At 28.2% G+C, this 22,150-nt stretch overlaps 1 protein-coding gene across 2 annotated transcripts in view; it reads right to left on the bottom strand.

The window, feature by feature from the left end:
• The window catches only part of LOC105258690, a 91,659-nt gene that overhangs the window by 32,316 nt on the left and 37,193 nt on the right, over positions 1–22,150 (bottom strand). The window contains exon 1 of one of the 2 annotated variants that reach the window (XM_025414250.1): positions 17,017–17,193. The exons of the other annotated variant lie outside the window; for it this stretch is intronic. The gene's annotated coding sequence lies outside the window, so the exon portion shown is untranslated. Of the gene's footprint in view, positions 1–17,016; positions 17,194–22,150 lie in introns of those variants that run through there. 2 annotated transcript variants of the gene reach the window in all.

Raw genomic sequence — 22,150 nt, 5'->3', positions numbered from 1 at the left:
CGATCACGTCGATTACGAGAATCTAAAATTTACTAGCAGTTAAATATAATGGAATAACGTATCAATGTATAATTAACGTGTTATTAAAACTTTGATTGTATTCTAATTATCGTAATAAATTGCGATTTAAATTAATAATCGGCGAGCAGGCGGATCTTATCAATAAAATATAATTTTATAATATAATATAATTTTAGCAGTTTATAAATTCCGATAAAAATATAAATGTGTGAACAAGCTTGACGTTTCGTTTAATTATCAGGAAAAATGTACTCTCGCCATATGTGACACGTTTATTTTGCAAGAAATATTATGAAATAATGTACGTATCACTAGGTATTAACGTTACGAAGACTACTATTTCATCGCATAAGAATTTCAACTTTCCTTCACAATCGAATCCATTAAATCCTACTCCAGAGTTTGGACCGAGAGGAAGAAAATTTGCGATAAAAGTCGCACTCGGGGGTATGTTAATCGATTGCTTACTTGCTCATCGTATGAATCGCTCGATTTAATCCTGATCGGTTTCTGATAATGCCCGAGTTATTCGGAACACTCATAGCACGTTCTTCTGGTGTTTCGTTTTTCGATCGAATCTCTTGTCATGATCGATATTATCACAAAGAATTTCTTGTAAATTTAAAGAAAAAATATCCTATAAAATTTGTCATTAATATTATTAACAATTTCAAATATTTTATGACTTCGATATTTAATAGCAAAATTTAATTAATAATAGCAACAGTTATTATTATCATCAGAAATTTTATTATAAATTGTTAAGGATATATTTATCGGCATAAAGTTGCTTATAAATCGTTGAATTAAAATTATACAAATCCATTTGAATAATTTCTTTTGAAAATCCATTCGAAATTTTATTCTAAATATAGCAAAAACTATTTTAAAAATAAAAATACAATTAGAATAGTTTTATTACACTTTAACTTTATTTTTCGCGAATTCACAGTTTTTTAATTTTATCGAAATGTGTTTTTGTTCAAATAGGCAAAATTCTGTAGGCCAAAAATAATTTCTGTATGTAATTAGCAATCGTGAGTTTGCGGAAACATAGTTAATTTTTTTGCCCTCCAGAGGGTTTGGCAAAACCAAAATGTTCCCAGACTCATTTCATTAGTATAAATTTCGGTTGTAATATTTGAAAGTTGAACCGAGTTTACGTCATCTCAAGTAAAACAATTAATACACCCTCAATTGCCTACGCGTTTTCCTATTAATCAAAAGCTATTATTAGTCTTATACAATGGCATTATTTTATTGTTAATACAAAGAATTTTTTACAATAGAATATTACACACAACTAAAGGTCGTTTTAAACAATCTATATAAAAATCTGTAATGAAATTTCTTTTTATAAATCCAAATATTTATAAAAAATTTATATATTTTGATACGTACCTTTTTTGTATATGTGTACATTTTTAGATTTATTAAATGATTTATAAAATAGAAAATTATAGACAATTATGTTTTACAAAACAAAAAAATTGTAGATAAATTTCTGTTTCGTTCGAACTCTGTTGCAGATAGAATCATTTAAAATTGACTCGTGCAAACAAGAAGCACGAAGAAATGCTCAAGCGAAAGCAATTAGGAAGGATCTTATATCGAGATATAATAATTCAGAGCAAAACGGTCGAAATGAGCGTTTTCCGATGCTCATATTTAGCTCGTTATTGCCGAAAAGATCACCGAGCGGAGGAAAGCGAGGGCGTAAAAAAAAAGATATCGCACGTATTAATGAGATATTTAACGGCGAACTAACTAAATAACATTTTCGCCGCACGAACTGACGATATTAAAATTCCATCGAATTTCGATAACGGCTCAATGTTGCAAAATTTATTGCGCGAATCGGGAACGTCTCTTTCGTCTCATTAGAATTCCATAAGTCGATAACACAAGCCTGTGAGATTTTTCTTTTTAAGATGCAATAGTAATTTCCGACGTAATTTTGTGAGTTGAATTCGAATCTGGCCGCCGAATTTGCGTAACACGTCACGTTTTTGAGTAATTTGTAATTGAATAGCTCAAAAATCGCTATTTTGGCCAATTTCATGAATTTATTGCGAGAAAACCAAATTTCTTGAAATATTTCTGCCAATGGCATCGTATAATACTCACTTTCGCCTTTCAAATCCACTTTCGATTACCGCCGCACGATTTTTCTTCGCTGAGATATATAAGTATGACGTTGTAAGAAAATTTACGTTAAAGAAAATTTATATAGACATTAATATGGTAGATCCATGATGATGTTGAAAGTTGAAAAGACTGACATATGTCAGGTTCGGTTGTCCAAAAAAGTATTGTAAAGAAATATCTAATACAGTTGTTACACATTTTGATAAATTTTTCTAAATTTTATGCCTTTTTATTGTGATTCTATTCGCCATATTGGATGCGCCATTTTTAATTTCAAAAGGTGACAGAAGGTTTAAAAATGTATATTTTTATCCTAATTTTGATTCATAGTGAAATAAAGAGGTGGCACGGTTGATTTAGAATGGCTTATTAGATCCCTATGCATGACCAGTCTTATGATTTGTATATCTGAGCGAAAAAAAATCGTGCGACGGGGTAATCGAAAGTGGATTCGAAAGATGAAGGTGAGTACTATACGATGCTATTGACAGAAATATTTCAAAAAATTTGGTTTACTCATAATAAATTCATGAAATTGGCCAAAATAGCGATTTTTGAGTCATTCAATTACAAATAACTCAAAAACCTGACGTGCTACGCAAATTTGACGGCCAGATTCGGATTCAGCGCACAAAATTACATCAAAAATCACCATAGCATCTTAAAAAGAAATTTTTACCCCCTTTTTTGCAGGCCTGTATAATCTATCACCGAGTCGCTCTATCCCTATTTCGCGCGATCGTCGCGAAAACGAAAGACCCGAGAAGGGAAGGGCTCACGAGACCAGAGAAAATGCTTTCGTTATCTCACCAGGGAAACCGAAATCGATATCTTGCAGGCGAGAGTACATGGTACCCCAGAGACGCATCTGTTGCAGTGGCAAGCTGTGACAATCGTGGTCAGTTTCAATATTGCATTCTATTGTATTTTCTTGTATTACTCACTCTTGTTAGTCTTACAAAAGCGCAATTTACCGAGGCTACAAAAGTATACTTTTGTTTGACTTAGGGGGTAAGGAAAGTATCGGAAAGTGTGCGTGGGAGATAAATGATAAGGCGTTTTTATTAAACTACGATGTGACGTAAAATGAGATATTGATTAATGTAGATATATTATCTACACAAAGATAAATTATGATTATAAAGGGGAAACAAAATGCATATAATGTATTAGATAATAGAGAAGCGTCTCTTTTATTACACTATATTTTACAATAAAAGTTCGCAAACATATCTGTAATTACGATAAAATTCTATCGTTGCATTTTTATACAATTACTATTAAAATAAATAAAAAGATTTTTTTATTTTAAAAATTATAATAATTAGAAAATTATAATAATTAGAATATTTATAATTGTATGTGCATGCAATAATTTTGAAGAAAAGATTAATTGATACAAAAAACATTTTGTATTTCTGTTAAATTTTTCTAGTGTAAAAATATTCGTGTTAAATTTTTTTTTAACATACTTTTATGTTACATATTAATGTAACATATTCTCATTGTCTTATTTTGACATTTCTGCGTTGAGTTAATATTCATTGTTTCTAAGAGTTAAAACAACACAATTATATAAATTATATAATATGTAAATGCACGAATTTTTGATGAAATATGTATATGTTAAAATGAACAGACAAGTTATGTTATTTCTCTCTATAACAGTTTCCATATGTTAAGTCGACATATCTCTTCTGTTATTTATCATAAAAATGTAAGAATAACATTTTATTTTAATTAAATTTAACATTATAAATATGTTAATTTAACATAAACTTTATTTCCAGATAAAGTTTAAGCGTTACTTTTGTGTTAATTTTTAAACATATTACTTGTGTTATTTATTTACATACTTGCTTTCTATTAAATTAACATTAAGGATAGAGTGGATTAGAGTGGATAAATTGGAACATGTGAAATATGTTAAATTTAACACAAAATTTTTTACTGTGCAATAAAAGTTCGCAAACGAATCCGTAACGATCCGTTACGATAAAATGCTATCGTTACATTTTTATACAATTATTATTAAAATAAATAAAAAGATTTTTATAAATAATACGACATTGAATTTCACTCTCGCAATAATTTAGAAAATTAGAATAATTAGAATATTTATAATTATATGTGCATGCAATAATTTTGAAGAAAATATTAATTGATATCATATGTTTTAAAATTCACATTGTACCTTGGCTTTATAAGAATCTTAACATCAGAAAAGAGAAGTTATATCCTCTGGTTACAATATCGAAACTGATATTTTTACAGTAAAACGTAGCAATGCTATTAAGTTAGCTTTTCCCTCTTCTCAGTATCGTATTGTTCAGTTTCTGGATAAAAGCCAGAGCCGAATTACTCACTGACTCAAATAAATTTTTGATGTGTCCTCCCATTTTTGATCTATCCTTTCTATCAATTTTGTCTTCTAAATTTATCAATGTTTAAATATTACGTACGAATTACTCAAGTTTTATATAAAATTGTTGAAGAAAAGGGAAACGAGTATTATTATATTTAAACGATTTATTAAACAAAGAATCCTAAAATAAAATAGATACTTGATTCAGTTGTGCACAAATTAATTTCTTCCATGAGAAAAAATACATAATATTTTAATATATTTTAATGTATAATATTATTAATAAATAATATAATTAATATATATATAAATAATATAATTAATATATAATATTATTAATTTTAATGTATAATATTATTTCTCGATTTTATCTTGAAATAATATTAAAATGTGTGTGATATTGAGATGATTGTACTCTCGCTTAAAGAAAATAGAGAGAGAGGGAGAATTTATGTTTAAAGAATATTTTTTTTATTTAATATTAATTATATTAATATTTTTTTAATTAATTATATTAATATTTTTTATAATAATATTTTTAATTAATTATATTAATATTTTTTATATTAATATTTTTATATTAATTTTTTTTTTTATATTAATATTTTAAGAATCACTTTACTAGAGCCAGCCCTGAAATAAAAGTGATACGACGATGACGGTCGTTTCGATTTCACGTGAATGCACACCTATATACAATATATGTCTGATCGTGTCCGTTCTGCGTAACTGCAGACGGCACAACATTGATGATCGTAATATATCCTCATCCGAATAAAATATAGCTTAATATCTCTCTATTCTCATCCCTGTTCTTCTGCGGAAGAAGTGTTCGTAAAAGACGTATATAAAAAAATTTCATTTCAATGTCCAACATTCATCACTCTTTTCCCTGTTCGAAGATAAATAACAAAAATGCCATCTCAGAATTATCTAATATTTTTATATGAATATCTGTAAAATATTATTCAAATATTTTTGAATATTTTTTTTCGTTCATTTATTCGTATATTTTACACACAACATGTAGCTTCGTAATTTAAATATATATAAGCTATTTACAAGAGTTTTGCATTTTTATATCTCGGGAACAAAATTAGACATAATATTCTTTTCATACGATAATCGTTCTCTTTGACATACATTCGCTCGCTAAGCTTTCATAAAAAGGAAAAAAAATCATCTGCTCTTCTTAAACGAAGGAAATTCTTATTAAAGATAGAGGTGCGTATATAAAACTGCCGCATTCAGAGACCGAGTAATATACTTTGAAGAACTAAAAAAGGTTTATCTATGCAAAAGGAGAGAACATAATGGATAAATAAAAATATTTAAGTAGAGCATAAAATACAATTCCACATATGTCACATAAAATTTCCTTTGTTAGATTCTCTCTATTTTTAATGTAATTAGAGAAATATGTTTATTAAATTCTTTTTACATTAGTTAAATTATAAGAAAAAACATAATAAAAAAATATAATTAAAATGAAAATTCCAAATTCCTTTACTAACATAACCTGAGATCTAAAAAAAGTATTCCGAGCATTTTATTCATCCTATTAAATGAAAATAAAAATAATTATACTATACAAAATGCAATCTTCTTTTTAATTCTGACCCACTCTCGCTCTCTCTCTTGTTTTATTCATAACTTATAGTGTTCCAAAATAGCTCCCTTTATGATGTTTCTTTCGGAAGATTGAATAGCAATCGACAAAAGGCATATGACGTACGTGGAAATCATGCGGATGAAGAATGTCGATCCTGCTCCAGAAAAATGCGGATGAACCAAGCGGAAAAATGTAAAGCTCCAGAGAGAAAACACCGGAATATGATCAGCATTCATCGAGGCGTATACTGCCGTGAAAGAAACATCCATCATATTAAATCTCTTATAATTTTTTTACCAAATATATCTATATTTTCGTAAAAAGAAGAAGCATCTTTTCTCTTAAATACAACAAATTTAGGTCATTTATTGCTTTCTACGAGCGCCATATGGATACATAGCGCATATTACATACGCACATCTACTTTAAATTATTATTAAAAAAAGTTTACATCCGAATATTATGAATTTTTATAAACTCACTTTGCGATATTTAATATATAACTAAAATCATACTAAACCGTCTTTTTCTTGCTTGTTGTACAAAATATAAACTATATAAATTATGTAGCGTGTAGTCGTATGTCTTTCATACGTGTGTGCGAGTGTAAATCTTATCGATAAATTCCTCATTACACGCGAGATTAAGTATTTCGTCGACGCGCTCTTTTCTCCCCGTTATTCCACAATTTCTCGTGTACCGGATTCAAACTTCGTACGGAATGAAAAGAAAGGCAGACACTACTTATGGATTTCGTCGCTGGCACCCGAATGTCTGGCTTCTGGCTCCACTTTGGCTGACCGAATCGATGATTCATATAGACACAGTCGTACGATTCTACATGCGCAATGCGAACACAGGGTGCTCCAGAAACAAACAAAATAAATGGAGTGCGATCCTCTAATTATTCTATCATTAATGATTAGTTTCTAAAAAATTATTTGATGAAACGTGTCGGATTTTATTTCTCCTCGGAAGAAATTTAATAATGAATGTAATTGTGATAAAAACTTAGCATATTTCTTTCTCGATTACTTTAATGCAATTAAGTATTTCATTTAATTTATTTCATATATTTATTTATTTATTTATTTATTTATAGAATTTATTTATTAAATTTATTTAAGTAAACTCAACTACAATAAAACCTTTAATCATTCAGATATTTAATCTTAATATAATAACGATAATAATAATAATAACAAAGTAAATAATAACAAAGATTTTCTCAAACTCGGAGATGCTTTGTCTGTTCTTAAAATAATAATCTTTTGTAGTAATCACTCTGTATTACCGCGAAGAACAACAATCGAACATCAAAGTTCACGAGTAGGAAAACATTTGTAATTTATTGTGCGCGAAAATTGCATGTAACTTCAGCTTCCGAAAATTCTCAAGTTTCTGTTGTCGCGGATAAAAAAGTTCAATTTTGGTGTAGATTATATACTGCGGTCGGTGAAATATTGCTTCATGTTTGAATTTTGTATATTATTACTTCCTTTGGGAAATTGAATTGCTATCTGAAACTTTGAATTAAACAATATCTTTTCGAACAAAATTGTCGACTATTTAAATGATGACGTCATTACAATTTTAGTACATTTAATTAAAATATACTTATCTAAGTTGTACATATCTATATACTCATAAAAATTTTTATTGTGCTATTTTGCTTTCTTGTGAATAATTTTAAATAAACTTAATTTTAAACTTTTTTAATACATAGTTGGGATAATTAATAATCAAAAAACTGCAACTAATACTAGCCATGTACCTATCTTTATTTTAACAAAAATATCTAAAATTTTAATAAAAATTTTAAATTTTAAAAATCTGAAATTCTGAATAAAAACATTCTAATACATGTCATGATTCTGAAATGATCTGAAATTCTGAATAAAAACATTCTAATACATGTCATGATTCTATTGCCTCGTCTTCTGTTCTAGTCTCTACATGAGACACAAATTTATTTTCTCGGATTTGCAAATGTATTTTTTACTAAATTTCCTTGATAAAAAAGAAAAAAAATACAGATTGACGATTTTAGTCAAAAATTCGACGAAATATTTTTACGCGATATTTTTACGATCGACAATTTTTCATCGTTTGCCATCAGTTTAAGTTTCCGGTTATGTGCATATTTAAAAACTGTCTTCAATTACAATGTTTGCTATCGATGGAGCTTGAAAGCATTGCCATATGATCGACGAGCATCAGACTTTTCTCTATCACAGCGTTCCAATATTATCCTATGGGAAATAAGTCGTCGTCTGCGGTAACAGCCATGAAAGGCTCTTAACTTTCTCAGTAACATACATATACTGCAACTGTTTTTTTATGCATTATTGCGTAACTGCTTTTTATGCGAGCAAGATATAACACGGTTAGATTGCGGTAAAAGCAAAACATTTTCAGAGAACGCATTAGTCATTAGTATTTTGCCGCAGCAGTTGACAGTTTTAAACTATGAAAAAATCCCATATATTAATTGTATTATAATTTTACATCAACTATATTTTTTAAATTAAATTTATCGTCATAAAGAATCAACGAATTAGAATTTCAAACATTCTCTATTAATAAATCATAAAAGATTAAATTACAAATAATCTGAATTTAAATTTACAAATTAATTGCGTCTATTCGTCATCATATACTTTGTTTTCTAAAATGCTAATATGAAATATCTTGAAATTCTTACAATGAAAAAATATAACCTTTTTTTTTAAGAATATTTTGATAAAACTAATGTACTGTTTACAAAAATAATTATTAAAAATAAAGTTATTTGAGTTCTTAATAATTAATTAAAATAAAAAAAAGGATCTAAAAAATGTACATGTTGAACTTTATATATCATTTATTTCAACAATTTTAATTTTAATTTTAATTTTTATTTTTATTTTATTTTAATTTTTATTTTAATTTTTATTTTAATTTTTATTTTAATTTTTATTTTAATTTTTATTTTAATTTTAAACAATTTTAATTTTAAATTTTAATTAAAAATATTCTCATTATACACTAGGTTTTATTTATCTATAACGAATAAAATATTTTAACGCATTATAAGTGAGTTATAACTTACTGGAAGGCTTCGTGAACATTTTCACCAATTTTTTATTCGAGGATAACCATAAATTCATTTGTAAATTCGAATTTAATCGCATAAAAAAAGGTCAAAGCACTCAATATTATACATGTTGCACTGATAACATCAAAAGGACCACAGTCAAAATATAGCAAATTGCCACGTGCGTTGAGTCATATAAAACATATATAAATACAAGTAAATGTGATTCTATAGACAGTCGTGCTTTCAAACTACAAAGGTAAAGGTTTGGAATTTTGAAACGCTGTATTCAGTGTATGATTGAAACGAGTGATCGTTGATTTGCGTGCCACCCTAGAGCAAAAATGTAATTAATGCGTTCAAAAGTGCTTTAACAAGCTTCATTTCACCGCAGATTGCCTTTCATTGAAACCTTGACACCACGCGCCTATGACACAAATTCTCGATAAAATTGACGCCATTATTGGCTGTACTTTTATGCGATGTACCTAGGAATTTTTTAATATCTCTCCACTTATAACAAAATATCCAGTTTATTAAATTTTATAAAATCATTTATAAACAAGCTATTCAATAAAAAAGATAATGTTTGAAAAAAGATACAATAAAAATATATTCGCAAACAATTGATAAATATAAATTAAGAAAGGAAAGAAGGATTGATAAATGTAAATTAATTATAATTAGAAGAAAAGAATTTGTTTAAGAAATTAAAAGCTATTAGTTGTTAAATGGATTATGTGATGATCGTTTTATGTCTCACCGTCGATTTAAGTGAGAGAGATACTCAGACATCGTTAAAATAATATTAGTCTTTCGGAAAAACAAATTTTATGGTATCTAAGAATTACAGAGAGAGAGAGAGAGAGAGAGAGATAAATATTTATTTGAATCAATAATTTTTGAGAAATAATGCGAAAAATTTTAACATTTGCAAGTCTAAAATAACTTCCAGGAATCTATTTGAAAAAAATAAATCTCTGTTAAAAATTTCGAAGAAAATTCTTGTTGCAATTTTTGTTGTCTTAACATGCAATGAGTAAAATCGATTAATTGGCGCGCCCAAGCGAACAATGTCTATGCAAATGTTCGGTTACAATCGCACCCACGTGCGCACATTGACACGTGGAATGTATTCAGTGACATACAGAAGTTGGAGCCGATAGAGACTATTATACATGTGTACAATGTACTCGTATACATGTGTAAATAGATTTACCGTTGTGTCCCGTGGACAATTATTGCGAGAGTAATTTGAGATAATTGCTTATAACAATTCTTTACACCAAATGCGAAATAATTTATTCACGTTAAAAATGATAATTTCTATTAATCTTGAAATTGAAAGAAAGTCATAATACACGGAGCGTAATTCAAATTTAACATTAATTTTATAATAGAAAAATTATAATATTTATTAATTATAATAATATTTATTTATTCAGCTTTTTTAATGTTAAAAAAATAAATGTAAAGAAAAAATTTTCCGATACTATTTAATTCGTAGAAATATGCAATTGAACGGCAAAATCCGCCAGGTTTCCATGTTGTTATGTAACCCTTGCTGACTTCGACGTAAATCCTCTAACTTATCTATGGTATTTTCATCCTGTGCGAGAGAAAATACAATTCTACAAGATTCTATTGAGGAATTCGATTGAATCGGTGATGCGAACAGCGACACGACTCGAAACCAGAAAATGTTTGAAAATCTTCCTCTAACACACGCGAGAACGGAAGAAACGAACGTGCCTTTCCGACGAAAAATATCCAGTTTCTTTTATATGAAGATGCCTTTTTTTACATCTTCAATTCTCTGAACACTTTCGAATCGATTTTTACATCTCTCTATTAAATGTAACTTTTATATCAAAGTGATAATTCCTCTATTTGAAATGGATTGTAAAATTCAAAGAGTCGTAAATTTAATCAAGATCAAATTAATTCTTCTTTATTTCAAATCAGATTTCTATTTTAATATTTTTTAGTTTTTATCTATTTCTTAATTTTTATCTATTATTATAATTATTATATTATTATAATTATAATATTATTATAATTATTATAATTATATATATTGTGTAAATTTTAATTAGGGCTGATAATGAGATCTGGCCGGTGTTATGGCCCACGGCAGACTTTCGGCGCGATTTCTACTCAAATTTATTTCCAAAAGTTTTTTGGGCGCCAGGTGCGGCAATCCGCACTACTTCAAAAAAAGTAATTCGATATAATAAGCACGGAAAACGCTACTCAATTAATCGCGACGGACGCTCGGCTAGCCCCGTCTCGAAAATGGCAGAGGGGGCGATCCGTTTTTAATAATTAACAAAGAAGGATCGAGAATACAAGGTGGTTGCAAATAAGACAAAATATTAGAGTAACAACAATGAATATATTTAACAAATAGATAAAGTTTAACACGAGACAGATTCACGTAGATATTGCAAGATGTTTTACAATCGATTATAGCGAATTTTTCCGGCAACGTAAGAAAGTCTTAGAATGTTGCGCTAAACGAGACGTCACAGGGTCTCGGCAGCTACAAATTCCGCTAGGATTATTAATAATGAATACCGCGATGATGTTTCTAGTAATGACATCCGTCTGTTGTGAGCCAAAAATATTAAATAATGACGGTAGTTAAATTCGCAAAATGCGATATTAATAGAATCGATTATTAAACGTGAGTCGATCAGACAAATACATAATTACGGTAATAACGGAAGAATTGAGCGAATAAGCAATTACACAAGATAAACGATCGAACATGAGCGTGAACAATTAACGGTAATGAAATATCAAAAACGCGAACAATAAACTATAATAACGAATCGAACAATTCACGTCGCAGAGATACGCGAGTCGATCTGCCGGCTGTCAAATATCGCGATCGCCTTTGTGTGCGAGTTCGTCGTACCGCAAGCTACTTTACATCAAATTTTACAAGCAACAATAATGTAGCAAAAAGAAAAGACAATGAATTTGACTGTCGGCGCTTAACCGGGAGAGAGGGCACTTAATATTATCGCAGCTCGAACAAAGTATACCGGCCGGCCATCGCATTTTACTACGCGCTTCTCGCAACTCGAATTAATCTCGCGTAAGGAATTTTTCAACGGCAGCAATTCGGCACTGACTTTGTTCGGGCTAATTCTACCTGTTATACAACGATCTGTTGTAAAACGGTCTGAGGGAGCCGACGCTCGTTTCACCGATGATTTCTTCCGGCTCTCGGCTCTCTCGGCATCCACTCAGACAATCGATAAATCTGGGCCGTCGTCTTCTTACACTGGTCCACCGAACAGTGACGAGAAGGACCGTGGGAATCATGCCGGCAATTAATGCGTAACTAGGCCACCTGTAGCGCTTTTCCGCACCCTCAGAATCGTCGCGATTTTTAATGACTCGTGCGGCCTTCAGGGTCATATTTGCGCCTGTCGTCTCCCTGTTGCTTCGTTCTATTTTCCTCGGCTCTTTATCCACAGCTTGGTGTGAGGAGTTCTCCGGCAGCCGCTCGCCATTATTTTTATGGATGTTTGGTAGCGCTTGATCTGGCCGAGCTGGCTCCGTTCCGGGGTTCCGATGTTCGCTTTTGTTTATTGGTCGACTTTCCCCGTGATTATTCCTCGTACCTGCTGAGCATAAGGAAATGTACAGGAGCGGCGGCGATGTTTCAAATAGGTTTTTCCGATTTACAAAAGTAGAGAGAGGTACTTAGCTCGGCATGCTCCTTATAATCGGCGCCTCCACTCGTCCCGCACGTCTTCTAATCTGGTCTTCTGCGCCGGGTCGAGTCACCGGATGAGATCTCGTTAACGTCCGCTTAACTCTACTCTTATAATTAACTCTAAATAAGGGGAGGCGAGCCTACCCTCGCCTCCAGTATTCGCTCTCTCTCCCTAAATCAGGGGAGAACGAGGGCCCAAAAATACTACCGGTCAGATCTCGCGATCCTTGTGACGGACCGCCAAGCGTCACGTCACAATATATATATATATATATATATATATATATATATATATATATATATATATATATACAGGGTATCTCATTTTAATCGATGACCCCGAATAACTTTTTTAATTTTGATTGTAGGAAAAAATGTTTCAGACAAAAGTTGTATGGCTTGAAGGGGGACATAAGATGGTGTCTTTAGTTTGATATTGAAGAGTCACCTGAAGGTCACGTGAAGGTCACATCCAACTTTTTAAATAGGACACCCTATATGCTTTTGTATATTTTTTTAGTTCATCTCGAGAGCTTTCCAAAACACTATAATTAAGTTAGTTTTTATTAAGTACTTTGCGAGTTATGAGGCTTGAAATAATATCTTAATTTTACATAAACCGTAAAATATCTAAAAATATTTAAAATATCTAAAATATTTATTTTTCGATTATCCTACCTTAATACTTTTATGTACAAAATAATGAGAGGAATCAATTGATGTAAAGGAAAAACACAGTTGTTTTTAAGAAAAAATATGGAATTGTTAATTGCAAATTACATATTTTTCTTCGAAATAATTATGTGTTTTCTTTAAAGCAATTGATTCCTCTCATTATTTTGTACATAAAAATATTAAGGTAGGATAATCGAAAAATGAATATTTTACTAGATATTTTATGGTTTATGTAAAATTAAGAAATGATTTCAAGCTTCATAACTCGAAAAGTACTCAATGAAGAAATACTTTATTATAGTGTTTTGAAAAGCTCTCGAGATAAGCTATAAGAATAAGTAATAAAAAATAGGGGGTTCCATTAAAAAAATTGAAGGTGGCTTTCATGTGACCTCCAAACAACTTTTCAAGATAAAACCAATGATACCATCTTATGTCCCCTTTCAAGCCATACAACTTTTGTCTGAAACATTTTTTCCTACAATCAAAATTAAAAAAGTTATTCGGGGTCATCGATTAAAATGGGATACCCTGTATATATACAGTTGTAACTTCGTGGAGCAAAAAAATTCGTGTGTACTATGCTCAATAGAGAAATTCATCTATCGTCTACCTAGCTCCCGATAATCCATTATACCGGCGAGTTTTCATTCATATTGTGATTACACAAACGGGATCGGCGACGACTGTTCAACGAGAAGACCGTGAATTATGAGTACCGCTTATTCTTCCGTCGCGATGCTCGGCAAATGCCGAGAGAGAGATATCGCGGTTATATTTCTTCTTTTCCGTGCACTCGAGAACGCTTTTCTTTGCGTCTTTGATCCCGGAAAATATTGATAGTTCGCCGATTAATTGTAACAATTTTTGAGTATTTTCAGATATTTTCAATCGCATATTCTTTGAAATTTCTGGACTCCTTGATAGTATTAGTTCAATTATTGTAGTGAAAAATTAAAAAAAATTTATTATTGTTTTATATACATATTTTATTATTATTATAAGTAGATTAATAATATGTGTGTGCTATATAAATTAATCTCTACATTATCATAACACTTTTACACTTTTAATTTATTATCCAAAATGCACTAAATATAAAAAAAAAAAAACTTTTTATAATTATTTTTCTATGTTATTCAAATTGTATTAAATATGATATATATATGATTAAATTTTTATAAATTTAGATATTCATATTTGTGGAAAGTTTTAATTCAGAAATGAAAAAAATGAATTTTAATATTTTATTTTTTCTAGAATTTTGAGATACGTGAAGAAAATCAAGTCTGAATAGAATACAAATATATATTTATATTTTATTTTTATATTATTTATTTGTTATTTTTCTTTCTCATTTTATATATTCTATTCAGATTTGATTTTCTTCATGTATTTCAAAATTCTAGAAAAAATAAAATATTAAAATTCATTTTTTTTTCATTTCTGAATTAAAATGTTCCAAATATGAAGCTCTAAATTTATAAAAACTCTTAATATACAAGAGAATCAGTTTAATACAATTTATCTAAATAGCAAATACACGATAATTCCAATAAAAGAATTAATAAAAAATCAAAACATAGAATGCGACATTATAATATGTTGAATTTTTATAATAGCAAAAGATTTAACATATTTCATATCGAGCTAATATTGAATAAATAGTATGTGTAATCTAATAGTTTTATCGTTATTAATCTATATATTATACATCCACGATCACTTCATATAAATATCTACGCATCTAATTTATATCCTATAAGTATATTTTATTATACGCAGATGACATTAGTGCTCTCTCCAGATATGATTACAACAATAAATTTCTTATCATATTATTTTATGGTTTGTCAGAGCATTGTAAAATTTCATATTCACGCGTTTTTCAGACCATTTAAAAAATATCAAGCTATGCAAAAATCTTGATAAAATAGCAATTTGAGTATGATGCGATCATAAAAAAGCAGAATTGCTTATAAAGATGCAAAGATGCTTCGCGAAAGAATTTCTTTGAGAAAGAATTTGCAGCTAAACCTTCTTAAAGACAAGAATCCTAAACGACACACGCTTCACCGAAGACTGCTGTAATTCGGCGAAAAATTTTGGACACTCACGTCGCGTTCCTTGAAAATGGGAATTCAAGATGAGACGTCGATACAAAGACGGAAAAAGACGGAAAAAGTTAAGCGATTCGACTCGTTCGGCATCGATCCGCGATTATTTAATACTTAGATGCTTTCGTGATGTCTTAGATACTTTCTCTTAATTATATTTAATAGTGTATTTAATAGTGTATTTAATATTTTGTAAATTAATTTTATATTTTTAAAATTATTTTATTTTTTTTCTCTCTCTCTCTCTCTCTCTCTCTCTCTTTAAATTAATTACATAAATATATAATTGCAAAACAATGTGTGCATATGACATTACTAATAATAAAACTAATATGTAAAATGTTTTACATTTCTTACAAGTTATGAAATATAGTTTAAAAAAATAAAAACCACATGGATACCTATGTTAATTTTAAATGTTTAAATATCTATGAATCAAGACATATTTCGATGATCGACTTTCATTAATCATTTCAAATGAATTATCTAAAACAAATGCAGCTAACATTTCATTGCACGTGTAATTTATTGTGGTTTATACTTATTGTTAGTAGCCAGAAGGTATTATTCGCAAATTTTAATAACTTTTAATAACTTTTGACAGACCGCAATTGCAATTGTAACCATGTTACATAATTATACTGATATATCATGTATTAATAAAATGTACAAAAAAATAGAAAAGAGATAATAATCTAATTAATTATATATGAATTCTGCAAGCGATGAATTTCATTAATCGCGAGAAGCTTGTCATGAAATATTATTTCGCGTCAAACTAAGTTCAAACAAACCGAAAAAATAAATGCTGCAAGAAATGTACGGATTAGAGCCAGTTATACTGGATTGCAATTAAAATCTATTGCTGCAACTAATCTCACACCTGTGTATTTTCATAACACATTGCACAATATTCGTGTGATTTATGGCAAGTATAATTGTAAATATCAGAACGTAATAAGCATTGATGGCTAAGTTTTAAAAAATTATGATAAGTTTAATCTGAAAGGGTTTTTGAAATTTATAGTAAATTTTTATATTAATCTACAAGACATTAATATCATATACATTATTTAAAAAATGTATCGTATTTTTATATATTATTGTTTTATATGCATACTTATTATTTAAGTTTTATACATAGTTATTATTAAATACTTTAGAATAAAATGTAGAATATTTTATATACATTATATTATACAATGGTATAAAATTACTATCGCGAAATTAAACGATTAATTATTTTCAAAAATAAATTAAATTCTAAATTACTTATCACGTTGCTTTGATGTCTCCTTGAGTTTTTCTCTTATTTGTCCTTTGTTGCTTCTTCAATATAACACTCGCGAAAAAATAGCTAATTATCGCGCATGCAATAATCGATAGAATGCAACAATCGCGCGATTTTTCACACGGCACTCTCAATACATTAATTGCACGTAACGCTCACTTTATAATATTTTGGAAAGAACAATTCGAAAACCATATAATCCACTCACCATTATATAATTAATAATATTATTATATTTAATAATTAAACCAGGATTAAAACGCAATGTATAAAATAATATTGGTGATTTTGAACTAATATTATATGATAGAATGCGACTTGGGTTAATTATTAATTAAAATGTGTTAGATTATCTGAAAACATTCAATCAAAAAACTCATGATATATTATATATTTAAATCGCGGGAAATAAAGATATTATATTATAAATGATATATCATGGCTTTCCGTTACTTAAATTATTCAATATATTACTCTATTATTTGCGATTCAAAATAAATGTGAGCAAATTATATTTAAATCGAAAAGTATTTAATTATGTACTTTTGAAGCGAAAAGTTTAAATATAGGGGATGCCAAATGTGTATTTGAAATTCCAAGAATTAAATAAATAATTATCATTAAATTTGTGGAATGAAAAAATAATTGTAATTTTGTATTGATATATTTACAAATGAAAATTAATTAATTAGATGGATTGATAATTGTATTAATTTTAAGAAACGATTGTACTTGACATCTCCTAGTAATACTTATCGCAATCGTATTTAGAAAAATATTAAATCGTTGATCGTCTCACGTAACGGTTCGAATTGCTAGTTTCTTGCTCAAGATTCACCGCACAAATGACAAGGACACGATGAGTCCCGTATATTTGTATATAAAATATAAACAACAGTGTGCGTTATAGCCAAAGATATAAATTAATATTGAATGTTATAGATTTCTATATGTTATTATTGTGTCTTGTTTAGAATGTGTTTATATTGTTTATATACATGTGCGAGATCCTTTCCTCATTTTTTAAACGTGTCGATAGAGGATTTAATTCGCTTTGAAATATTTACTTTTCTTTTTTACTTTACCTGTCGTTGGAAAATATTTTTATCACGAAATAAATTTATACGAAACAATCTATTCTTTTATTTTAATTACTTTCATAATAATTAATGATTAATATAATTACGATGTTTTCATTATTTGATTTATTCAATTTATACATTATTATACGTTCTCAATAGCAAATAATGAAGTTAGCAAACAATATAAAACTCTGATAAATAGCGATTATTATGACATTCATATTCGAGCTTTTTCGAGTTAATCAATCGTTAATAAATTGATAATTATAATCATTAATTGTATAATAAAATAATCGCGTTTCGAAATACAATGCAACGAATCGAAGTAACGGAGTCATAAATTATATTATTGTGCTATTTTTTTAGCAATAATTATCTCCTTAAATATACTTGAAAAGATTCAAATATATCTCGTGTTTCTGATTTTTTAATTCTTTTTAAATTTAAATTGTTAATCATTTACGATGTAATATATACAATTACAGATTCAATATTATAGAACACAATTTATTACAAACGTAATAAATATATTACAAAATTATAGAATCGAATGATAAAATAAGGAATAATTAGCATCATATAATATATATTCATTACTAATTATTATATATATATTATATTATATATATTAATTAATAATTAATACAATATTGAAAGATAAAAATATATCCATAAATCTAATTTAAAATCGCATAAATTTAATTTATAAGGCATTAAATATTTCATCGTAATAATAAACTGATTGTCACACGGTATTTAATCATCGCTTTTCGCGGTGTATAGAACGCTGTTATTGACATGCCTTGACCTTGTCATTTGCGTCGCCAGACTTAATCTCTCTATATCGCAGAATTATTTTTGTAATTAGTAATTCACACGATTGAACAATTCTTGTAATTAATGATACATTTAATAAAGAATTATAGATATAAATATTATGTATTGTTTTATTCCGATGTTAATAATTATTTCTTGATGCGCTTAGATTCGAATATATCTTGCATCGTATCTTAAACTTTTCATTGAAATATAGTTTGCATTTCATCATATCGAGAATGCGAAATAATACGCATATTAACGAATAATTTAATTCACAGAAAGACGGTATTTATGTTATTGTCATTTGTTAAAACGCGCGTAAAATTTCCTAAGATTTGTTTGATTGAAATTTGTTGAATAATCGGCAAATTCAATTATACTTTTTGGCACTGCAGTTTACCGAGATATTTTTTTATTTTAAAAAATTTTAATATTTAAAATATTTTTAATATAAATATTTAAAATATTTATTTATTTATTTATTATAAATGAATATTTAAAATATTTTTAATATTTTATAGTTTATTTTTAATATTTTAATATTTAAAATATTTTTAATATTTTAAATATTTATTCACTTATATGTAATACATTATAGTGTGAGATAATAAAATTGTTTCAAAATGGTACCTATTAAAAAAAGAGATAACATTTCCACGATATGTATCACGCGAATTCGATCACGCAATTTTAAACAGTCGTCTAAACTGTTGTCGATTCTTATTTAAGATTTTAAGAGGATAATTACTATAACAAAGAGAATAGAAGGCGGCATTATTAAATTTATTTCATTCATATGTTCCTCTTGAAATTGATACTTTTTGCAAACATTTTTTACATTTTTAATCGGTTATAAAATAAATGGGATGAAAATTTTTCAAAATAAGATCTGTGTGTATAATATATGTATTTATTTATTTGTTTATTTATTTACTTAATAATTCAAATATTTATTTAATGCATTTAAAAACGTAAAAATCTAATGTATTTCATTTATTGAAAGTTTTAACTGGACGAAAGTACGAGCTGTGTGCAGTTTCGTTGTACTATACATGTAATATCTGAACTCTGAAGACTAATGTCTATCGGCGGATGTCGATCGATAGCGCGACGCAATTAATCTATTCTCTTGTACAATCGCTTCACGAGCGAGATTCGTCGATAATCGCTCCCCAGTCTGTGTTTCCTCAAAACGTAATTAGTATTACGAAGAAAACAGTATAATAATCAATGCAACTGTTCTCCTGAATGGAAAGAAAATTGCACAAATGATCCAGTAACGAAAATATTGCAATTAAAATTTTATTTTATAAATTTATAGAATAAAATAAAAATATGCCTATAGGAAGAGAAGGAGAAAAAGAAAGAGAAAGAGAGAGAGAAAGAGAGGGGAAGTTCTATATATTTATATAAATATCTAAAATATATTTATTACGTAAATGGAAATTAAAGGCAAGAAAAAATGTTATCATCTTGTCTATTATTAATCCAATATATTTAAATACAGCAATATATAATCTTAACTATCGCTTAATCTATAAGAGAAAAACACAATGCATCTTTATTGTACGTAAATTGAAAAGAAAATCTTTTTATCTGACACATCTTCACGTTTTTTACGAAAATCTTTTTTCTATCTTCAAATCTCTTAAATTTTAATTATTCTGAAATTTTACCTTTTTTATATTTTGTTAACATTTTTATATTTTATTAATACTCCCTCCTTTATTCATGATATTGAGAAACGATCAAAGTTTCTGTTAAATATATTTCAATATTACACTCCAATCCATAACCATGAGTGATAGCGTTACATTACTATCCACTCTTCGTCGTAACTCACTCACTTGTATCACTCGGATCGATATTATGATACGACTAATTTGAGAGCGAAAGCTCCATCAGACCGAGAATATTAATTGGCGGCACTAAATCATACGTCACTCCCGAAATATCTATTTTCCATTCTTAAATGACGTAAAATAACCTGCGATAAATATGAAGATGGGAAAATGGCGATAGCTTATCGTGCACGAGGTTTATCGCAATCACTCAAAAGATATTACGATAAATCACCGTCGAAATTAACCGTAGAAATCGCAATATTCGCCATTTTCCCGGCCTAACGTTCGGACTTTTTTTTGATTTATGCGCAATTAGTGGCGTCGTGTAAAACATAATTCTTACTTTAGGATCTCGAAAGAATTGATCATTACGTTGATAGACGGAAAAAACAGAGAGATAAAGAAAGAAAAAATTATTTATTATTCTAATTAAAATTCCTTCATGATATTATAAGAAAGCGAATGTGTTAGTTTACAGAACGATCTAAATCATTGTTTTATTAGATTGAATCAAATAATGTATGCAAGTATACGTATAAAGCTACAGAAAGAATTTTAATAAATTCTAAAATAAATTATATTTAGAGCGATTTTATTAGAGAAAAATATTTTTAACTCAAGCAAAAGTAAAACAATCAAAAATATTATTTATTTATTTGTATGATTTAATATTGCAAGTATTAGTTATTTTTAAGTAAAAAAATTAATTTGGACTAATGTGTGGGTAAAAATCAAAATTATTATTATTATCTATGCAAGAAAACAAGTTCAAATATGGTGAAAAAGGAAAAGAGAGAGCGAAAAAGAGAAAGCGAGAGAGAAAATCGTAAGAATAAGCTATAGATTGGCTTAGTTTTTATATACTTTGTTTTTATATATTTTACATGTTTTTATATTTTTGTTGCATGTATAAATAACGGAGGAAACATAAGATAAGATATTTGGCCTAATCATAAAAGAATGCTGTATGTGTGAAGTATGATATATCTCACAACTTGTAACGGGTAGCATAAAGTCCCACAAGCAAAAACATGCGCGAACAAAAATACGACATAACGTCGAAAAAAATCTCGGAGCATAAATATGAGCCTATAATGCCAAAAAAAAGAGAAACGTACAAACAAAAATTCAAGATCCAGACCATTTTTCATGCCAAGAATGCGAATTGAAAAAAAAACAGTGGAAAAATTATAAAGAAATACATGTTTATAAATCAAAAATCTTATATTATCTATTATAACACTTGCTATACAGATAGAATATATTTTTTTAATCTTTCCATTTTCTTCATATTTTATACATATCTACGTAAAATATTTTTCTCTTCTTTATATGTACATATAATTGTAAAAAAAATTTTTTCTTTCTCT

This window comes from Camponotus floridanus, unplaced genomic scaffold (assembly GCF_003227725.1).
Source record: "Camponotus floridanus strain SB8 unplaced genomic scaffold, Cflo_v7.5 scaffold8, whole genome shotgun sequence".
Classification (NCBI taxonomy): domain Eukaryota; kingdom Metazoa; phylum Arthropoda; class Insecta; order Hymenoptera; family Formicidae; genus Camponotus; species Camponotus floridanus.
This window is presented reverse-complemented; position numbering and strand designations above follow the sequence as displayed.